At 43.9% G+C, this 22,490-nt stretch overlaps 1 protein-coding gene across 2 annotated transcripts in view; it reads left to right on the top strand.

Annotated features, from left to right (window-relative positions):
- The window catches only part of LOC121270758 (elongation of very long chain fatty acids protein 5-like), a 63,647-nt gene extending 55,267 nt beyond the window's left edge, over window positions 1-8,380 (top strand). For both annotated transcript variants that reach the window (XR_005941605.1, XR_005941609.1), the window contains one exon: window positions 6,413-8,380. The gene's annotated coding sequence lies outside the window, so the exon portion shown is untranslated. The remainder of the gene's footprint in view (window positions 1-6,412) is intronic.
- The last annotated feature ends 14,110 nt before the right edge of the window (window positions 8,381-22,490 follow it).

Raw genomic sequence — 22,490 nt, forward strand, 5'->3', positions numbered from 1 at the left:
TCACATTTCTACCTCTCTTCGGCTCTGAAGAGTCATACGGACTCAAAACACCAACTGTGTTTCTCTTTCCACAGATGCTGCCAGACCTGCTGAGCTTTTCCAGCATTTTCTGTTTTTGTTTTCTTGCATCCTCAGTATTTGGCTTTTATTGTAGTAAAAATTCCTGAAATTGTTGGTGTTAAATAGTGACTTTGAGTTGAAAGAAAAAAAAATTACCTTGCTTGTCCCCCTCCTCACCTGAAACATAACACTAGTGAATGATTGTTTTGTTTTGTGACACCAGTTGAATGTTAAGTTTACTGCAAATTATAATTTTTGACATTTAATGAAAGTACAGTACTTGTAGTCTATATTTCTTATATAAACTTCTATTATTTCCCTAATATTCCCTAATGTTGAATGTAGTAACTTTAATGTATTGGGCTGCCTGAAGCGGATAAAATCTCAGTTCACTTCCTACCATTACATGTGGCAAAGACTGTCCATTTTAGACTGATGGGTGTGTCAGGTGGAAATGCATTTCAAAAACCTTGGATTTTCACTTTGTACTTGGTCAGAAACAAAATTGCCTTACTATTATCAGTTCCCAGTTTTACATGATGATATAGAGTTGATAGTGTGATTGAACCGTAGCCCATTAAAACCGTGCATCTCAAGTGCATCAATGTCAAATTGGTGGTGACTAAATAATTTCTCACTAATAGAATCTCATCTTCTCCCTTGAATTTGGTAATAACTACAATATGTTCTGGCCATTATTGCTTCGCTTCGACCTATTGCTATGCTGAGGAGAATCTTAGTAACTCATTTGCTTTTGGGAGGAAATATAGACTTTGACTTATTCAAATCCACTTCTCAAGGCCAATTAAGAATGGGCCTTGCCAGCTACTCCCTCATCCCATGAATAAATGTGAAAAAGAGTCCTGAAACCAAGAATTAAGTAATTTGAAACCCAGCAGTTAAGTAACCGCTGAGTGGTCACACACAGAGCTCTGAGATATGCCTGTGGAAGCTCCTCATTGTGCGTACTGTGCTGATTAGATTTGCAAACGGTCACTACTGTGAACCTGAAGGCACCTTCCTGGGTTCTGGTTTAGACTATGACAGAAAGAGCCATTCTTAAAGTGATATCTTCACTGGCATCCTCACCACAATCACTGAATTTCAGGTGATGGACATTAATAAATCTGAATCCACCACTATTCCAGAAGCCAAAATGGGTAAGCTTGGCAAAACAGGGCTTGGGTTATTTTGCCTTCCAATATGAAGACCGTAGGTTATTGGAATCATATCATTTGGTAAGGCCATTGGCCCAGATTTTTAATTTCTTTGTTGTTGTAAGTTAACTCCTGAACTGCTTCTCTTGATGTGATGCATTTATAACTGAGAACATGGCAAAAGGCACTTGGCATCTTCATTCAAAAAAACCCTGTAAAATATTTCCTCCAGGCCTAGCTAATGACTCTTGAAATCTATCTCAAGAGTTTTACAGAATGTCTTCATATGCTTATTAAATTAAACCAAGGATTCTGGAGGTGACAATGCAGTAGGAAGAAAAACCATTGTTGGACAAGTGGCTACAACTGGATAGGTAAGAGTGGTACCAAGTGAAGGCAGTGCCACTGAGATGGACAATGATGATGTGACCGAGAGGGTTGATGAAGGTATTGTAGTAGATGTTGTACATAAGGACTTTCAAATTGCATTTGATAAAGTACCACACAACAGACTTATTGAGAAAGTAGAAGAACATGGTATTAAAGGGCTGGTGGTTATTTGGGTATGTCATTGGCCAAGGGACATGAGGCAAGAAGGAATGGTTAACAGGTGCTTTTCTGAGTGATGTATATGGTAGGGTCCCCCAGGATTGATATTAGGACTATTCCTTTTCTTGTTAAATATAAATTACCTGGAGTTGGGCATGTGGTGTACAGTTTTGAAGTTTGTGGATAATACAATACTTGGCACTATAGTGCAAGAGGATACTAGCAGACTTCAGAAGGACATGCACAGTCTGGTAAACTGCGTTGGCACATGGATGCAATTTAATGCAGATAAGTGTAAAGTGATACACTTTGGCAGAAACTTCATTGGCAGGCAATGTAATCTAAATGAGGGGGCTTGCAGAAGGACTTTAGGGTGTACAATCACAAATCCTTGAAGGTAGCAGGGCAAGTTGATAAGGCAGTTAAGAAAGCATATGGGATACTTGGCTTTGTAAATAGGGGCATTGAATACAAAAACTAGGAAGTCATGTTGAACCTTTACAAATCACTAGTTAGGCCTCAGTTGCAGTATTGTGTACAATGTTGGGCACCACACTTTAGAAAGTATGTCATGACTTGGAGAAGGTACAGAGGAGATTTTCCAGGGTGATACCAGGGATGAGGGATTTCAGTTATGTGGAGAAATAGGAGAAGCTGGGATTGTTCTCCTTAGACCAGGGAAGGCTAAGGAGAAACTATTTCCTCTGGCAAGTGGGTTGGTAAGCAGAGGTCATCATAAATTTAAAATAGTTGGCAAAAGAGTGGTGAATTAGATTCCATGGGAACTTTAAAAAAACAATTGGACATGTAATTGGAGAGAACTAATTAGTTAATAGGGTATTGGGGAATGCTTGCTCATGGGACTAAATTGACAGATCTTTCAAAGAGCCACCATAGACTTTTGGTGCTATTAGATTCTATGATTCTAAAGGAGGTCAGGCATCGGAAGAGGATAGTGTGGGTGACCGTATCAAAGGCTCCAGTGAGGTTGAAGAGGAAAAGGACGAATTATCCTAACAACTGCATGTTTACAGGATTCTCTTGTGTCCTGAATGTGAGGCCTTTGTGGCTTTGCCATCAGGCGAAGAACAGTGGGAGGAAGATCAGGGACCAGAAGAGGCCATTTAAGGTAAGTTTATTTACTTTTTTGGTGGCTGGTGGAAAAGATTGAATAAATGAGAGTTGCTGTTTGAACTCTTATGTATACACCTGGAACTCATATGTCATCTAGTGAGTGGACATTTACTCCATAGACTACAAGATTCTTCAGAGGCAATTAACCACTGCAGGAACAACTGAAAATCTTCTATTGGCACAATTGAATATCTAGCCTACTGAATATCTATAGGGAACACTAGACTACTAGACAAATGGGGGGCTTACCTTCCTCTATTAGAGTATCACTGGAATGCATGCAAGCAGGGCTGATCAAATTAATTGCAGGGATTCATTTTGTCTTAGTTACTTCTTGTCTCCTTGACCTTCTGACAAAAGTATTATTAGTGAGAAGGCTTGTTGACCCTCTTTGCAGAATACAGATGACTGTGACCACAGGTTCATTGACTTCCAGGGTGGTGTGTATACAATTGTACTGGTGGGCAGGTCTTCATAGAGGACTAGAGCAACAAATGTTTTCTGAAGTACTGTCCCCATTTCTGATGCATCAAAAGTCTGAACTCTTCTTAGTTAAAATTATTGAATTTGATGTTTATTTTCATCCTGTTTTGAAAGATCTGCGATTGTTCAAGCGTTAATTCATTTAAAGAAAAAAATACATTGACTTTCTCTCATGCCTATAAGTCCTCAAATTTGCCAAAGCACTTCACAGATAATGGATGACTTTTGAAGTTCAGTCACTGTTGTCATGTAGACTAATACAGCTGCCAATTTGCGTAAAGCAAGATCCCACAAATAGCAGGTGAGATGAATAATCAATTAATTTGCTTTGGTGATGTTGATTGCGGGATGAATATCAGCCAAAGCACGAGAGGTAAAATTTTTAGCTTGGCTGGTGGGCACGCGCCTGACCCGCTCAAGCATAAAATGATGAGTGTTGACGTTGGGTGAGCATCCCGATATCACCGTTGCAGTTGTGCGGAATTTCGTTCGGCGGGCGCGTGCTGGAGTCGGCAGTGTGCCTACCGACAATTAAAAGGCCTATTAATGCCATTAAATGATCAATTAACTTGAATTTTTTGCTGCCCGTCCAACCTTAGGGTTGGCAGGCGGGTGAAAAGGCCAAGCGGCCTTTGCACTTTTTAGGACACTTCATCCACAGGTGGAATGAGGTTTCCTGAAGCAAATAAAAATACAATAAAAATTTAAAAACTTAATTAATGACATGTCCCTGCTCATGTGACAGAGTCAAATGAGGGAGCATGTTTCATTTTTCTTTTCTTTTTCATTTGTTTTTATAACACTTCATCTTCCTGAGACAGCTCTGTGCCTCAGGGAGATTATGAAGTGTGCACTCGCTCGCATGCGCAAAGTTCGCACTCACCCCGCTCACCCTCCTCTCCCTGCCCGCACACACAATGCTGAGCGCTGCCGCTTGCATTTCACGCTGGGTGGGCTTTAATTGGCCCGCCCAGCGTGAAATTGCCTTCCGGCCCCGATCCCGGGCGGTGGTTGGCTTCCCGAACGCCCCTGCTGAGCCCACCCGACATGGGTAAAATTCTGCCCTAGGAGAACTCCTTGCTGTTTCTCATATAGTGTCATGGGATCTTTTACATCCATCTCAGCATGGTTTAACATCTTATCTGAAAGATGTCACCTCCAACAACGCAGTGCTCCCTCACTAATGCAGTGAAGTGTCAGCCTATTATATGATCAAGTCCTGGGGCCACAATTTTCTGACCCAGAGGTGAGTGTTACCACTGAACCAAATTATATATGGCATTGTCATGTGTAGTCTGAATCTAATTATCATTAAGGAAGCAAATGATTAAAAATCACAATTCAGGGGAAAATGTGGAGTGTTGGAAGATTATTCACTGTTTAATTCTAACAATGGTAAAAATGAAAATCTGGTCATTATCATATTGCTGTTTGTGGAAGATTGCTGAGTGGAAATTAGCTGCCTTTCTTCCTAAATTATAGCAGTGACTACACTTCAAAAAGTACTTTATTGGCTGTAAACTGTATGAGACATACAAACATTTGAATCAAGAGAAGGAGTAGGCTTTGAGCCCTTGAACCTGCTCCGCCATTCAATAAGATCATGGCTGATCTGATTGTAACCTCCGCTCCACATACCTACTTACCCCTGATAACTTTCACCCCCTTGTTTATCAAGAATCTATCTGGCAGTGCCTTAAAAATATCCAAATACTCTGCTTTCACTGCCTTTTGAGGAAAAGAGGTCCAAAGACTCATGACCCTCTGAGAGAAAAAAATTCTCCTCATCTCTGTCTTAAATGATTGACCCCTTATTTTTAAACCGTGACCCCTGGTTCCAGATTCTCCCACAAAAGGAAACATCCTCTCCACATCCACTCTGCCAAAACTCCTCAGGACCTTAAAGGTTTCAATCAAGTTGCCTCTTACTGTTCTAAATTCCAATGGATACAAGCCTAATCTATCCAACCTTTCCTCACTCCTAGTATTAGTCTAGTAAACCTCTTCTGAACTGCTTCTAATGCACTTACATCCTTCCTTAAAGAAGGAGGTCAATGCTGTACACAGTACTCCAGATGTGGTGATTGTGACAAGTTCTATATAAATGCCAGTCTTTCTTCCTGTAAAAGGATTAGTCAAGACAAAAAATAATGATAGATTAAGGCATTCTTGAAGAGAATCTTGTCAGGATAATCTTTTGTATTAGTGTCATTGTCTAAACATATGTTAAACCAGCTAATTCATGTACAAGTAATTGTTCTGTCTACAGCACAGGTTGACCTGAGGATGGAAGAAATGTATAGCACCTACCTGTGGCAAAATTATAGAAGGCAAGCACTTGGTGCACTTCACTCAAGTTCAACGAATCCATGTCTTTAATCAATAGAGGTTGCCTTGTTTATAAAATATGGTTTATTGATTTGTATTTTACATACCATTTGCAATTCAGCGCTAACCATTTTACAGTTTACCTTATTAAAGTTTAAGAATGCTTTAAGGGCCAAAAATTTCCACCGTTTCATTCTGTGGAGGCATGATCTGCTCAGTACGTCTAAGAGTAGGTGTCCTACGAAGTGCATAGTGCATGCCTTCAGTCTGACTTTTGCAAATGCTAACCTGTCAATTGTTCAACTAATTGGGTCAGTATCACATCTCATTATTCACCATCTGCTGGTGTCTAGCCAGTGTACAGGCTATATATAGGGTCTTTAAGATTTCAAATGATCCAATTATCATACATTAAACATTTCTCATACAAATTAGCTGTTGTAATGCAACATATTTTTATAAATTTTCCTGCCAACTGATATATATCCATGTATCCTCTAACCCATTAACATTGTTGTAAAATTAGTTCTATGGAAATATTAGTATTTCCTATTGTACTCAAATGTACATTAATACATATTGGTAGTATTATCTAATGCTGAATTTTGAAATAACCTGCAAATATTGTAACACGACTCACTCTACCAATTTTTTTTGCTCATCCCTGGTTTTTCTTTTCTCTTTATTCTGAACTGAAACAGTGACTGCTGCAGAGAGTTGTACCAATATCAGCCGATTGGCACCTCACCTGGGTAGCTAATCTTCGTGTGAGGCTTCATGCCAACTTTAAGCTTGACTATGGAGAGAAGAGAAGAGAAGCATCACAGATGAACAAAGTTAACATCATTACAGTACAGTTATAATTTCCAGTAAGGATCACTCGATGCCCACCAGCTATGGAACCCACTGATGAACATCACAGAACGATGAACAGGATCATAAATATGAATCCAAGAGTAGCAATAACATTCTGTAATCCCTATTGAAATGCTATTATCCATATAACATGTTTGACTTGGTCAACATAACCAATGGCCTAAATATAAAAAATGAAATTGTGGAATGCAATTCTGAAAAAAAGGTTTAAAAAACTCTCAAGTCTTCTAATAAAATGGAATCTGATTTATTCAGTGACCATAAAGAGTGACCCTGGTCATATGTTCCTCTCCCTTTGCTCATCCAGGGATATTGAACTCAGTTGTGGTACTACATCTGTACCTTGGCTGAGACTAGGTAATGGCACAAACCACAGATCAAATATGGAACCTTCCTGGTTTCTATCGCTCAGTACAATCTCATTTGGTACATTAATCGATTGAACTTCAAGGGCAGCACCCTCCACCAATCAACCAAATGAACTAAAGCAATTGTAAACCATTTTGTTTATGTATTTACAGCCAAAGAAATTATATTTTGGCACAGAAAGTTAAACCTTAGACATTTTTTTATGGAGCAGGGCAGCAAAAGGTCTGCACTCAGCAGATGTGCTGATTGGAATGAAAAAAAAGTTTCAAGTATTATTGATTTCTGTCTTTAGTAATGAAAATCAGACCCCAAAAGTTTCAACAGCATTTAAATCTTGTCAAAATGGTGTAGGTTTAATGGCCTCAAGTGTTTGAATAGTTGGATAAGTAACAGGAGCCCATAGCATGCGGCAAGGCAGTAATCATTGGGAAACATATATGCTTGGCTTTTAAAATACCAATAATTATTTTCATATGGCACAAAGCCAAAGCCTGAATCAATCATTGGTACAGTTTAAAACTGCACTCTTCATATTTGCTCCTGTTTTACAAAACAGTGTTTATTGGTCCTTGCTGTGCTGGACATATTGACAGTTGTCATGCCCAGTACAAGCATGAAGATATCACAAATTTTAAAGATATATTTTAAAACGTGAAGACTAAAGCTATTAAGGTGGCTGCAGCATACCATGTGACTTTTGGCATTTGAACTGTAAACAGTAGAGTTTGTGGCCAGTACCTGATTAAATATGGACCAAAACCTACAGACAATGGGGTTTGCAGATAACTTGGCTCCATGTTTCACCGGGGATGTCGAACCTCAATGGATGTTAGGCAGATGTGAAATGGATCCTATCAACTTTACATTATATTGTGATGGCCCCTCATCCAAAGACAAAGACCTTAGCTGTCTCAAACTCTCAAAGTGTGAAAATCCACAACATGGGATGTTTATCAGCCTCACACACCATCTTATTTGGAAAAGGTTTTTGAACTTGTAATAGATCACATGGGTGAGATAGCCATGTTGCCTGCTTTTAAAACAGCAAGCAACAGCTCAGTAGAGATAGAGACCAGCAGAAAGTCATCAAACCAGATGCAGTCAACGAAGCAGTCAAGGTAATAAATAGCAATACCTTGAACGTGGGAGAAGGATTCTTTCCAACCTATACCAACTTCAAGTTCACCTGAGAACCAACCTCCTGGCAATTCAACAAGAAGTCAGCTTGCAGCATACTGAGAATCCTCTGCTTTTAAAGACCTTCACCTCAGTAAAGCACCAACTCATCTAAGAAGCTACAGGCCTGTTATGAAAGAGACTAAAATGATCACAAGTTGTAATTGTATATTTTTTGTTTGTATCTAATATTATGTGATACATCATGTTTTTAAATCCCTAGGGCAAGTGTGGGATAATAAATTTTTAAACTCACAAAAAAAGCTTACTGCTGGAATTATTTAAATTGGAACAACAAATCCAAGGATGAGAGAACATGTACACATCACATATAAGCACTTTGATCATGGACAATAGTGAAACACACAAATTCTGTCTGTGACACCGTGCAGTGCAACTGTCAATGGCATTTCAAACGGTATCAGTGACTCAGTGGAAGCTGATTAATGGAAGAATGAAAAATTCCAGTGTGATATGCTCCATGGTTATACTGGTGACGTTTTAACTGTCTGTGAGCCAATCACAGCAGCCTCATGATTTTTTTTAGGTTTTGAAAACTGATAAATGTTTCTTAAAAACCTATTTATTACCAATTTGATGATATTGCATATTTTAAACATTACAGCTAGTTTGGCTGTGACACAGTTGGTATACTCTCACCCTTTTGAGTCAGAAGGTAGTGGGTCCCACTTCAGACACTTGGGGCAGCATTTTCCCCCCTTTCGGGGGGTTGTGTGGGAGTGGGTTCCTGATCAGCGCCCCTGGTCTGTGGTGCGTTGCCCTTTTATGTGGGGAAACCAATTAAGGCCTGCCCAACGTGACGTATACCAGGAAGCGCTATGCGCTCCCTGAGCGGGGTGGGGGGGGCGGAATTCTTTGAGTCGGGAGTGCGCTGTTTTGTACATGTACGCGAAAGAGCGCACAGATCTCCCTGAGGCAAAGTGCTGCCTCAGGGAGGTCAGTCTAACTTTTAAAAAGATAATAAACGATGAGAGAAATTTTATTGACATGTCCCCTCATGTGACACTGTCACATGAGCTGGGACATGTCAATTACTTTTATTAAAAATGTAACACAGATTTTAAGTCCCTCATGAAAACTCATCCCGCCTGTGTTTTTTCTGAAGGCCAACTGGGCTTTTTGCCTGCCCGCCAACCTTAAGGTTGGACGGGCGGCATTCTTAATAACTTTAATTAGTTTAATAATGGCCTTACTAGGCCTTTGACAGTTCGGCGGGCTGTTAGCTGCATCCCGCCAAACTGACAATGTAAATGGCCCGCGGTGATGTTGGGACATCTGCCTGATGTCACCACGCGTCATTTTACGTGTTGGCAAGTGTGCCCGGCCCCCCCCCCCCCACTCGCCGAAGGGAGAATTCTACCCTTGAACAGCTAATCTAGGCTGATACTCCAGTATAGTTCTAAGGGAGTCCTGCACTGTAGGATGGGTCGTCTTTCTGATGAGACATTAAACATTAAACCGAGGTTCTCTTTGGTGGACAGAAAACATCCATGACGCTATTTTGAAGACCGGTAGGGGAGTTCTCCCTGGCATCTGTCCAATATTCTTACCTTCAATCAACATCACTAAAACAGTTCACTTGGCCAGTATCACACTGCTGTTTGTGGGATCTTGCTGTGCACAAATTCACTGCCGTGTTTCCTACGTTACAACAGTGACTACATAAGCTGTAAAGTGCTTTATGACATCCTGAAGTCATTAAAGGTGCTATGTAAATGCCAGCCTTTATTTCTTTCTGTTAAAGATCAAGATAATTTTAAAGTTACAAATTTCTTTCTCTAAATTGTAGCCATTTGCATGAACAGTATCCTACAATGTAGAAAAATTAGAAATGTTTGTGATTCACTAATTTGTTTTTTGCAGTTATATTGTTAATATAATCTCGTAAATATAAAGTGCCTTGATGGCAGAAGTGTGGAAAATAAAGAATTATGGAGACCCTGTCAAAGAAACTCATCAGATTCATGTGAATGAAGATTGAGATTTTGTTTGCAAGATCAAACTTTAAATTACTGGGAAAAAATACTTCTTAAGCGTCTGACATACTCTTCCAAACCTAAACTGGTAGCATTTGCTGTAATCAGTGCTGCCATCAAGTGGGGAATTGTGTTTTCAGGGATGGGTTTTAAAGGTTTACCAGTACTGCCTCTGTGTGGTCTCTTAAGTGCAAGCTGAGCTACTTCAGTGAAGCAAAATATAAAAACGTTAAGAAGAGGAGTGTAACATGATAATGTGCTGGAGTAATACTGAATCAACGGATCAAAGTATTATATATTCCAGGAAATAGTTTTAAGCTTTAAGCACCAGAGTAAATTGTCACAATACAAAGGAATCTGTTTTATAAATCAGTTCTATCTCCATGTCAGTTACTTAGGATACACAGCACAGGAACAGGCCTTTCTGCCTCGCCATGTTTATACTCCACGTGAACCTCCTCCCATCCTTCCTTATCTAACTCTTTAGCCCTCAATTCTCTTCTCCATCATATGTTTATCTAGCTTTCCTTTAAATACTATTCTATACTATTTGCCTCAACTGCTTCCTGTGATAGTGAGTTCCACATTCTCACCATTCCCTAGGTAAAGAAGTTTCTTCTGAATTCTTTATTGGATTTCTTGTTGACTATCTTATATCGATGGCCTCTTGTTTTGCTCTTCCCCACAAGAGGAAACATTCTATGTCATGGGATGTTTTTGTCCACCTTAGAGGACAGACAGAACCTCAACATTTAATGTCTCAGTGGCAAGACAGTCCCTCCTACAGTGTAGCACTCCCTTAGTGGATTCTCAGCTGGATTAGGTACTCAAGTATCTGAAGTGGGACCACCACCTTCTGACACAAGGCAAGTTTTCCAACTGTGCTATGGTTACAATTAGCTTTGCTACATTTAAAGTAGGTTTAATTCATACAGTAACATCAAATTGGTAATCAATAAATGTATTTAGAAAAACATCAGATTTCAAAACCTATACTGATAATGATGAGGTTGCTGTGATTGGCCCACAGACAGTTAACGAGAAAAGAGATCCAGCCTGTTCATACTTTCCTCATAGGTGTAACCCTGGCAGTTCTGGTTTCATTTTTGTAAATTTTCTTTGCACCTTCTCAAGTGCCTCTATATCCTTTTTATAAGTTGGCAATCGGAGCTGCACATACTGGGATGATTGATATGGAGCTGGCAGGAATGGGATAGGGGATTGATGTTGAGGGAGGGGGAGGGAAGAGTGCCTATTGCCTTTTTGCTCCATGGTATTTTGCCAGTGGCAGGGAAGGTGGAGAATGGCCCTCCTATCCAAAGGTCAACTGTACCAATAAATGGCCAATTAAGGATCTCTTGTCACTGCCACAGGCCCTCTGCCATGAGAGGAATCCACCAGGTGAACCCTGGTGTCATCCCTGCAGGCTCAGGTTGGAGGAATGGGATCCACCTGATCGGGAATTCTGTGGCCCACAGAACGGCACCCTGACAGCAATGGCCACCTTGCAGCAACACCAACACTCCTGCCCTCAACAATCACCCCCACACCCCTCATCTTGGCCAGCCTGACTGGCCTTGGTGACCTCTGATCCCAATTACTGTGCTGTGAGGTCAGCATCCATTGTTGAGTGTTGCAGCTGGGTGAGTCTCAGAAATGGCCAATCCTCAGAATGATGCTATAGCAGCATGAAATGGCTAGTAACATCTGTTGCACAAATTTTTGAGGTACCTTGGCCTTCCAGGGTAATTTGAGATAGGCACTTTTCAGAAACACGATGCTGCTGCCAAGCCAAAAAGACATTCTGCCCACCACACAAATGAGAAATGTGGTATATGTATTTCCATGCCAGTGCGATGCCAGATATGTAAGCTGTGTGTTCCAATGACCGGTGGATCATACCACAGCATGTCCCTTTGGCTGTTTGCAATAGGTAGAGTACTGACCGCACTCAACCAGCCTCTTGCTTGTGAAACTCACAACATAATGTCCGATGTTAGATATGATTCTGCGATTGGACATCACTTGCTGAACAATTCCGAGTATGCTAATAATTCCACTAACAAACAATTTAACATTATCAGTCAGGCTCACAATGTGACTAACTTACGCTTGCTAGAAGCTACTGATATTCATATGCAGGGACCAGTCCTCTGCAGGCAAAAGGAACATGTCCAGGCATTGTGTAGGGAGGGTCTTTCAGAGCTTAGGGCATAGGCAACCAAAAAGCAGCCACCAATGATGGAGCAATTTAAATCAGAGATGCACAAGAGACCAAAATTAGATAGGCACAGATACCTTGGAGGATTGTGGGCTAGAGGAAACAGCAGAGATAGGGAAGGGCAAGGTACTAACTGCAAGAGGAGTACAAGAACTGCCTAAGGGTTTTTAGCCTCTATGTGGGAAATATCTAGCTTGGTAGCTCACCAAGTGTGGGACCTTAGCCACAAACTCATATCCTTCAGCTCCACTGTGCACTTAAGAGTCCTTGATTTACCTCTGATGGTTCAAACCAATGCTTTGAAGCCAATCTCTGAGTAAGTTAAAGCTGTCTTGTGTTAGAAAGAGGATTCCTTTGGATTATAGAATGCAACTTTTTTTTGAGGAACTGAAGTAAATCAAAAGAAAATTGCAACAGCGGTGGGCGATTTCACTAAGTTAGGTTCTTTATCTTTCTTCACTGCTTTTTACAAAATGTAACTGCAGTCCATCATGAGGACTTTATTCCCCAGCACAATAACTTAATACAAAGCAAAGTAAACAGGATCCTCTAACTCTGATAATGCTGGAGTTTTCAGTCTCCCACTTGTTACATCGGTAAAAATATGTACTACAGAGAGATGAAATGTGCTTTATTAATTCACAGACTAAATAATCATTTGACATCTGATCAGCTATACTCATTGTAACTCCCAGCAAAAGTTTTGGATTATGGAAGTAATGGGAAATTATTCAACAGTTAACATAAAAAGAAGAAAGTAGCATTCTGCAGATAAAAATCAACATTCTCGTCAGTTAGCAAAGTGAATCTGAACAATAAAAGTAACATTCCAGGAACAAATTCTACATTATTAAGTAACAGCAAAATATATTTCTTTAAACATAAAAATTGCATCTTGTTGAACCATGGTGGTAAAGACTGCAGGAACAGTGATCCATGACCTTGACCTAATTAAAGCACTCATCTATCAAGTTGCACTTTAATGACCTTTTTGTCCCTGTTTCAGCATAAAACCTCGGGCTAGATCTTTCACTGGAGCCATGTAGTGCAGTCTGGGGTAATTTTAAACTTCAGCCTCACACCACCTATAGAGCACCACACTAAGTGATGGTATGTTCCAATTGTCCTGTCACTCATGAAAAAAAATCCTTCATAACTCACTTATACTTGCAGTCTTTATGAGTTATGGGCCTTTTACCTTCGCGAAATAGCAGTGGGAATCAATGTTTACATCACTACTGTAATATCCTATATTTCTCCTTGTCCTCTAAACTGAGCAAGAAAGTGAAATAGACTTCCACGTTTCACTGGGGCCATTTGAGTAGGCTCAGTAAAAAATGATTAAAACAGCATTTTCTCAAAACTGAATACGGCAAATAACTTGCTTCCCATTTTGCTGGAGTTTGCTGGGCACACACAATAAAATCATCAAAAGGAGCATTGTCATCAGAATTGTTTTTAGCTTGCAAGCCAAAAATTGATGATGTAAGCAAATTGCTGACTTCATCAGTATCCAGAGAGATGGTGGACAGAGAACCTGCTAGCCTTTTCACCGATGCTATTTTTGAAGATCTTAAACAATGAAGTCTTTATGTTGTGAATAACGACAAACATTTGGATCTTTCAAGCTACTATAATTATATTATTCTTCAAGCCAAAGATTTGTTACTCCAGTTTGTGAATTTCCTTAAACCACAAGGGAATACAGATGCATCCCCTACCATTCTCATAGGGAAAACAGGATTTTCAATATGTACACTATTGTTGGCCCATCAACCTGTCAGACATTGCCAAGGAAATCAAATGCATGCTCAGGGAAAATAGACACATGTTTACCATTACATCACCAAAGAATGGACTACCAGATAAAAGTATATAACATGTAACTTGTTTTGAACAATATGTTCTTACTCTGGTTTAAGTTACACAAGGCAGCTCCAATGACTGAAAATCAATGTGTGAATTTGCCATTGCTCACTGGCTACTAATATGAGACTGCCCTACATAGGACAGGTAGCTGACCAAGCAAGAAAATTTTCACTGAACAATTCTGGGCTGGATTTAAATGTAGGGCTTGGAGTTAAAACAGGGTATGTAACTGAGCAATCCAGACTATGATACAAAAACAAAAATTGCTGGAAAAGCTCAGCAGGTCTGATGGCATCTGTGGAGAGAAAGACAGAGTTAATGATTTGAGTGCAGATGACTCTTCTTCAGAACTAAAGAGCAGTAGAAATGTGGTGAAATAGATACTGTTAAAGGGAGGTGAGACAGGTGAAGCTGGATAGAAGGCCAGTGATAGGTGGAGGCAAAGGAGAGATTGCAAAATATGTCATAAACAAAAAGTCGAAGGGGTGTTGATGGCTAAAGGAGGTGCTAATGGTGACATTAAGAGTAGAAAGCAGGATGAGAAAGTGACAGATGGCCCTAGTGGGGGTGGGGTGGGGGGAGGAGATGGTATGGGAGAAAAGATCGAAATAGGCTAAAAGGTGGGGATAAAACAATGAATGGAAATAAATTTAAAAAATAATAAAAATAGGTGGGAAAAAATATACATATAAAAATTTAAAAATAAGTATTTGAAAAAAGGGGATCATAAAGGGGTGAGGATGGAGGAAAGAGTTCATGATCTAAAATTGTTGAACTCCATGTTAAGTCTGGAAGGCTGTAACGTGCCTAATCGGAAGATGAGGTGCTGTTCCTCCAGTTTGAGTTGAGCTTCACTGGAACCTTGCAGCAGGCCAAGGACGGACATATGGGCATGAGAGCAGGGTGATGTGTTGAAACGGCAAGCGACAGGGAGGTCTGGGTCATGCTTGCAGACAGACCGAAGGTGTTCCACAAAGTGGTCACCCAGTCTGCACTTGGTCTCTCCAATGTAGAGGAGACCGCATTGGGAGTAGCAAATGCAGTAGACTAAATTGAGGGAAATGCAAATGAAGCACTGCTTCACTTGAAAGGAAATAATAAATTGGCAACACATGTGGAGAATCCACAAAGAAGGTTGGTGTAGAATATGAAAAAAAACCTTCATTCTGAGGTTTGGTTTGAGACACATTGTTGGGACAGCAGAAGAAGCTGTACGATGTATTTGGTCTGTGCTATACCTGACCAGGGAATGTTTAATATTGTCAGTGGGTGGTCATGTTAGAAAGGTCCCATTCACTAGTACCGAAATAAATCATCTTAACTTTCACAACAGTGATTTTGTTTTTGGAAAACTCATGAGGGTTAGGCAGAACACTGATGCATAAACACAGAGAAACATCTTGTCCATCTATATCTTGCATTGCCATTTTCTAAAGTCGCACATAAAACCAAAGTGGTAGATATCGACAGGCTTCCAGTTTTCAGCAGAAATTACCCAATTTGGTTCATGTCATTTACAAATTTGGTGAAAAACTCACCTATAATCATTATCGTTATACTGGTTAATCTAACATCACAACAACAGAGCATTGTCCTTTTTGTACAACACATAAGACGATGCTTTTATTTGCAAGATAAAGTTAGATTTTAATCACCATTTTAGAAAATATTCAACTTTATCAGTCGAACAACCAAGCTTTGGTATCCTGTTGGTATTGACTGAATTAAATGTTATCACAATTTTAGTTTGCTTTAGACTGAGTTGACAGAGATAGAACACACTGATCCATGATAAAGAGATATTCATGGCTGAGACTCTAATTGTCAAGATATGCCTGGAGACAGGAGGGATCCATATTCTATTTGTAAGATCTTGTTTTACTCACCTGTCATTGGAATGTGGGGGATGGTGGAAAGATTGTATTCATTGTCCGTCCCTCATTGTCCTGAGATGGTGGTGATTGGCTGCCTTCTTGCACAATTGAGCGGCTTGCGTGGCTACTTCATTAAGAGTCAATGACATAACATGAATAGAGTGATGTGTAGTACAGGTCAGGTAGGGATGTTATGTCCACTTCCCTGAATCGCATTTGTAAACCAATTGGGTTTTCACAACAATCTAACAGCTTTCATGGTCCCTTTTCCCCTGATGCTAGTCCATATATTATCAGATTCATTGAAGTCAATTTCACAAATTGTTATGCAGAGATTTGAACTCACAACCTCAGAGGCAGAATTTTCTGGATGGTTGGGGGGGGAGGGGGCCGGTGCGGAGCAGGAGTAGGCGTGGACCTGATTGCCGCTCATGATTGGGTCCGCGCTGCCATTCTTATTGGGTGGGCTAATTAAAGCCGGCCCAGCGTACTTCACAACTCCCATGCATAGCGGGAGTGGGTGGGCGGTGGCAGGCTCGCTCAGCCCGTCTGGTCCATTGGTGACCTGGTGACCTGTATAAAGGAAGGCTTGGCAGCAATGGAAAGGCTGCTCGCAATGGCTGGGCAGAGGGCTCTGCAGAGGGGCAATGGATGTTATGCAAGTCTGAGGGGTAGGCCATCAGGACAGGCCAGGCCGGAGGGTAGGCCATTGGGGCAGGCCAGGCCGGAGGGTAGGCCATCAGGACAGGCCAGGCTGGAGGGTAGACCATCGGGGCAGGCCAGACCAGAGGGCAGGCCATCAGGGCAGGCCAGGCTGGAGGGTAGGGCAGTGGGACAGGCCAGGCTGGAGGGTAGGGCAGTGGGACAGGCCAGGCCGGAGGGTAGACCATCGGGGCAGGCCAGACCGGAGGGCAGGCCATCAGGGCAGGCCAGGCTGGAGGGTAGGCCATTGGGGCAGGCCAGGCTGGAGGGTAGGGCAGTGGGACAGGCCAGGCTGGAGGGTAGGGCACTGGGACAGGCCAGGCCAGAGGGTAGGCCATTGGGGCAGGCCAGGCTGGAGGGTAGGGCAGTGGGGCAGGCCAGGCTGGAGGGTAGGCCATTGGGGCAGGCCAGGACAGAGGGTAGGGCGAGGGGCCATTGTGCCCCTTGTTTTTCTGATGACTGCCTTGCTGCCCTCCTTGAGGAGGTGGCAGCACAGCAGGAGGTGCTGGTTCCCCAGGGTGGGAGGAGGAGGCTCCCCCACATGACGAAACGTGCCTGGGAGGAGGAGGTGAGCTCCTGTGACATGATGCGGCACACCTGGATCCAGTGTCGCTAGCGCTTCAATGACTTGTTGCGCTCTAGAAGGGTGAGGACAATGTTGGCATTGGTCACTTAACTCAGCAGGTCAGCTTATCCCCCCTGCTGTCCCCCCTCCCCCAAGTCTGAGTGTAGTGACTGCACTGAATCATTGGCAGCATGTGTCATTTGCTGGGAGAGCCAGCAGATATTGCCCATGCCAAGGTCAGCCTGAGAGGGTGGTGAAAAGATGGGTTCTGTGCCCGCAGTATGTGTTACACTGAGACCCACATGACTGGTTTGGGGGCAGCCTGGAGGAGCTGTACCCAGGCGCAGTGCTTGAACTACAGGACATGTCCAAGTCAGGGTGATGAGATGCTGGGAGAGGAGCTTCAAGGTGGCGTGGCAACGAACCATTTGCTGCCCTCTGCACTCCACATGCTTGCGCCTCCTTGCTGTGGAAGGGTATACCGTATGGTGCCGAATGTGATGTCGGCAGCATGTGGCCAAGGGGAGAGGGTGGGGGGGTGGAGAACAGGCCTAGCATCTTTGTGTAAGTGTTTGTCAGCAGCGGGGTGAGGAGGCACTGGAGCCCTGATATGTCCCACTCTGGTTGGGGTGGGCTGTTTGTGAAGAGAGTCCAAGTACAAATCAATGCTTGTCTCTCATTTTCAGGAGAAGAATGTGCATAACGCTGCAGAGCGGGTGAGGACTGGCAGCGGCCAGGCACAGTTAGCTTTTCTCAGCCAGTTTGAGCAGGAGGCCCTGGATTTGGAGAGGTGCCATGCGCCCAGGTCCACTGGCGTCGGTGAGGCTGGGATGCCACGGCCAGGTATTTATGCCCAGTATGAGGTCAGCATTGTCCTCCCAACAGCCCTAGCAATGCTGAATGTTCAGTGATTTAACTTTGCAACATGGCTTGACCATTGCTTATGGAAGGGTGAGCGCATAATGATCCGTGGGACAGGGATGCACATTGACATTGTCTCCACATTAACGTCCTTCTTCTTCCTTTCAGCATCATCAGAGCAGGGTCGGGAGGAAGAGCAGCAGAGGTCCCCTCTCACACCTGAGGGACCTGAAGTCTCACCAGTGTCACACCATCTCTGCCAGGCAGGCACCAGCGCAGATACAAGCACCTCGGTGGGAACTAGAACATCAGCTAGTGACCTGGGGCACAGAGGTGAGGGCACTTCATAGTCGCTGGAGGAGCTGGCAAAGGCAGAGAGTACCCATGTTGTCAGCAGTCGGAGGGCTGCAGGGGACCAGGCACATGCTCAGTTGATGCCTGATGATGTGCCTCTGGAGTTGTCCACGACACAGCAGGGGCAGGAAATGTGGCCGGGTGTGTGGGAGCATCTGGGGGAGATACATGATGCTGTACTTGGCTTGGTCTCCGTGGTGGAGGAGTCTACACGGACGATCACCAAAGCAATGAGCCTCATGCCTGAGCGCCATGCGTCCTCCATGGAGAGACTGGGGACTCTCATGGAGAGGGTCCTCCAGGAGATCCCTTAGGGTTTCCTGGGGATGCACTCTGACCAGCAAGCCCTCACATCGGTATTCATCTCAGCTGGTCAGTGCCAGTGTGGGAGATGGTCTGGGCACCAAGTTTCCCAGCTCAGTGACCGTCCATCCACGGTGAGCAGGGAGGTCCGAAGCAACCTCAGGTCGGTGCAGCAGCTGCCTGGCGTCTCTGCGGGTGCGTCTCAGGGCAGCGGCTCCTTCGCCCCTCTCCCAGTGATTGTACCATCCGGTGAGGCTGTGATGACTGGGGAGATGCCAGCTGTGGAACTGGCAGCTCCCTCCCAGGCGGGGTCAGCACAGGCTCCACAGGCCAGACGACGACCAAGGTCATCGAGGCCAACAGGACAGCAGAGTCAGCAGCTGGTTCAGATACCGCTCCCAGCGATGGGTGAGCACCAAGAAGGAGCACCCGGAAACGTAAACATAAGGCACCTTAGACACACCACGGGTTTTTCACTGGTGCTTTTGGGTTGGCCCGAGATGAGATCTTTATGATTTTCTTTGAACTGAAACACCCTTGTCATTTTGATTCATTTAGTTTCTTTATCTGTGATATTAAAATCAGACATGTTGACCGTGGCTGATGGTGCCTCTTTTCTTCTGCATGTGGATGGTTTCCAAAAATATTAGGAATGCTTTGTGGGACATTCAGCTTTATTAACAAGGCCCTTAGTTACTGTTCCTAACCTGGAAGATTTGGCACTTAGGTATTGAGTATGGTACCTACAGCCCAGGCTTGTCCTGGAGGTCCATCTGTGGTGTGCTAGCTGAAGGTTCATTGGATTAAAGCCTCCTGGGTGTCCCTGCCTCCCTGCAGTATGCCCGGGTTAGCGTCTACACCCTCAGCATTTCCCTGTGCATGCTCATCCTCGGACTCACTGCTGGACTCATCGTGTGCAGCCGCAGCCACTGCGTCTACATCTTCATCGTCCACTGCGTCCCCCCTTTCCAGCGAAAGATTGTGGAGAGTGCAGCATGTAACCACTATCAGCGACACACAATCTGGGGGGTACTGGAGTGCGCCCCCGAGCGGTCGAGGCATTGGAAGCGCATCTTGAGAAGACTGATCGTTCTCTCCACTCTTGTGGTGCCATGGCTCCTATTGTACCACTGCTCAGCTTCTGTTCTTGGATGGCGGAGAGGTGTCATGAGCCACTTTCTGAGGGGATAGCCCTTGTCACCCAGCAGCCATCCATCCAGCCGGGCTGGAACACTGAAGAGCCCCGGCACCTGGGAGTGCCTGAGGATGTAGGTATTATGGGAGCTGCCTGGGTACCTTACACAGACTTGTAGAATCTGCATCCTGTGATCACACACTATCTGCATGTTCATGGAGTGGAAGCCCTTCCTGTTGACAAAGGCATCGGGCTCACCCGCTGGCGCCTTGATGGCCACATGTGTACAGTCTATAGCACCCTGCACACGGGGGAAGCCAGCAATGGCCGTGGAGCCTCTGGCTCGCTGTGTCTGGCTTGCCTGGTCCCAATGGAAGTGGATGAAGGTTAATGCATGCCTGAATAGAGCGTCTATAGGCTGCTTGACACAAGTGTGGACAGCTGATTGGGAGACACTGCAAAGATCATCCACTGACCCCTGGAAGGAGCCAGAGACATAGAAGTTGAGGGCAGCTGCAACCTTCAGAGCCACTGGCATGGGGTGTCCATCCATACAGTTAGCGGAGATCTCAGGCCCAATTATCTGACAGATATAGTTGACTGTCTCCCTTGAGAGATGGAGCCTCCTTCAGCACTGCACCTCAGGCATATTGAGGTAGCTGCTTCGCCACCTGTAAACCCTGGCAGCAGGATGGTGGTGTCTTTTGTGGTCCCTTCCACCTTGGTCTACTTCTTGGCCATGTACCCCTTGTGCCTGCGCCTGTCCTCCCAAAGGCTCCCCTTGAGGCTGAATATGCACTCCTGCCCTCCTTCCCCTTCTTGCCCTCCCTTCCTCCTCAGAGGAGGTGCCTCTGGTGGAGAGATCAGCTCCCATTCCCAGGCTATGGGAAGGCTTCCAGAAACCTGCAGGCCCAAAAAAGATTCCTCACTGCAGAGTGCTGACCTGAGGGTTAAGAGTCCAGACAAAGCAGCTGGTAAACATTTTGAAGTATCGCAGATTACACAGGCAAGTTTCAAAAACTTTGAAAAATCAATACTTGAGAGGGCACTCGTGACCCCAGTGAGCCCTCTTATCCTGTCTGAGGATGAGGTTTATACAAATGTATCCTACCCGCCTGCACATGGCACCGACATGAAGATTGCACGGGCGCTGAAAAATCGGTGTCGACTGGTGAGTCAAGGGCTTTAAGTGGCTCATTAATTAATGGCGGGTCCGCAGCAGATATCATCGCACACCCGCCCGCCCAACGAAATATCGTGATGGAGCGCAGTGACGTTGGGAGGCTTGCCCGACGTTATCGCGAGTCACCTTACACGCAGACGTGTGGGGCTCACCCCCGCACACCAACAGGAAAATTCTGCCCCAGGGATTCTAGTCCATAACCACTCAGAATCACAGAATCACATAATCTTTAAAGTACACAAAGAGGTCATTCGGCCCATCAAGTCTGCACTGACTCCCTGAAAGAGCATTCTATTTCGTCCCATTCCCGTGCCTTATCCCCAAAACCTTGCACATTCTTTCTTTTCAGATAGCAATCCAGTTCCCTTTTGAATACCTCAATCGAACCTGCCTCCACCACCCTTTCAGGAAGTTCGTTCCAGACTCCGACAAAAAATTTCCTAACATCACTTTCACTCCTTTTGCCAATTATTTTGAATCTGTGCCCTCTAGTTCTTGATGCTCTCTTGAGTGGAAACAGTTTCTCACTATTTACCCTGTCCATACCCCTCAGGATCTTGAATACCTCCATCAAGTCACCTCTCAACCTTCTTTTCTCCAAGGAAAACAGCCCCAACCTCTCCAATCTATCCTCATAGCTACAGTTCATCATCCCAGGATCGTTCTTGTGAGTCTCCTCTGTACTCTCTCCAATGCCTCAAGTATGGTGGCCAGAACTAGATGCAGTACTCCAGATAAGGCCTAGCTAGTGTCTTATACAAGTTCAACATGACCTCCTTACTCTTATTTTATTTATTTATATATTTTAAATTTTATTCATTCACGGGATGTGGGCTTTGCTGGCTGGGCCAGCATTTATTGCCCATCCCTAGCTGCTCTTGAGAAGGTGGTGGTGAGCTGCCTTCTTGAACCACTGCAGTCCATGTGGTGTAGGTACATCTACAGTGCTGTCAGGAAGGGAGTTCCAGGATTTTGACCCAACGACAGAGAAGCAACGGCTATATATTTCCGAGTCAGGATGGTGAGTGACTTGGAGGGGAACTTCCAGGCTTCCAGATGGTGGTGTTACCATCTATCTGCTGCCCTTATCCTTCTAGATGGTAGTGATCGTGGGTTTAGAAGGTGCTGTCGAAGGAGCCTTGGTGAATTCCTGCAGTGAATCTTGTAGATGGTACACACTGCTGCTATTGTGCATTTGTGGTGGAAGGAGTGAATGTGGGTGTGGATGGGGTGCCAGGCAAGCAGACTGCTTTATCTTGGATGGAATCAAGCTCCTTGAGTGTTGTAGGAGCTG

The sequence above is a fragment of the Carcharodon carcharias genome, chromosome 28 (assembly GCF_017639515.1).
Source record: "Carcharodon carcharias isolate sCarCar2 chromosome 28, sCarCar2.pri, whole genome shotgun sequence".
Classification (NCBI taxonomy): Eukaryota; Metazoa; Chordata; class Chondrichthyes; order Lamniformes; family Lamnidae; genus Carcharodon; species Carcharodon carcharias.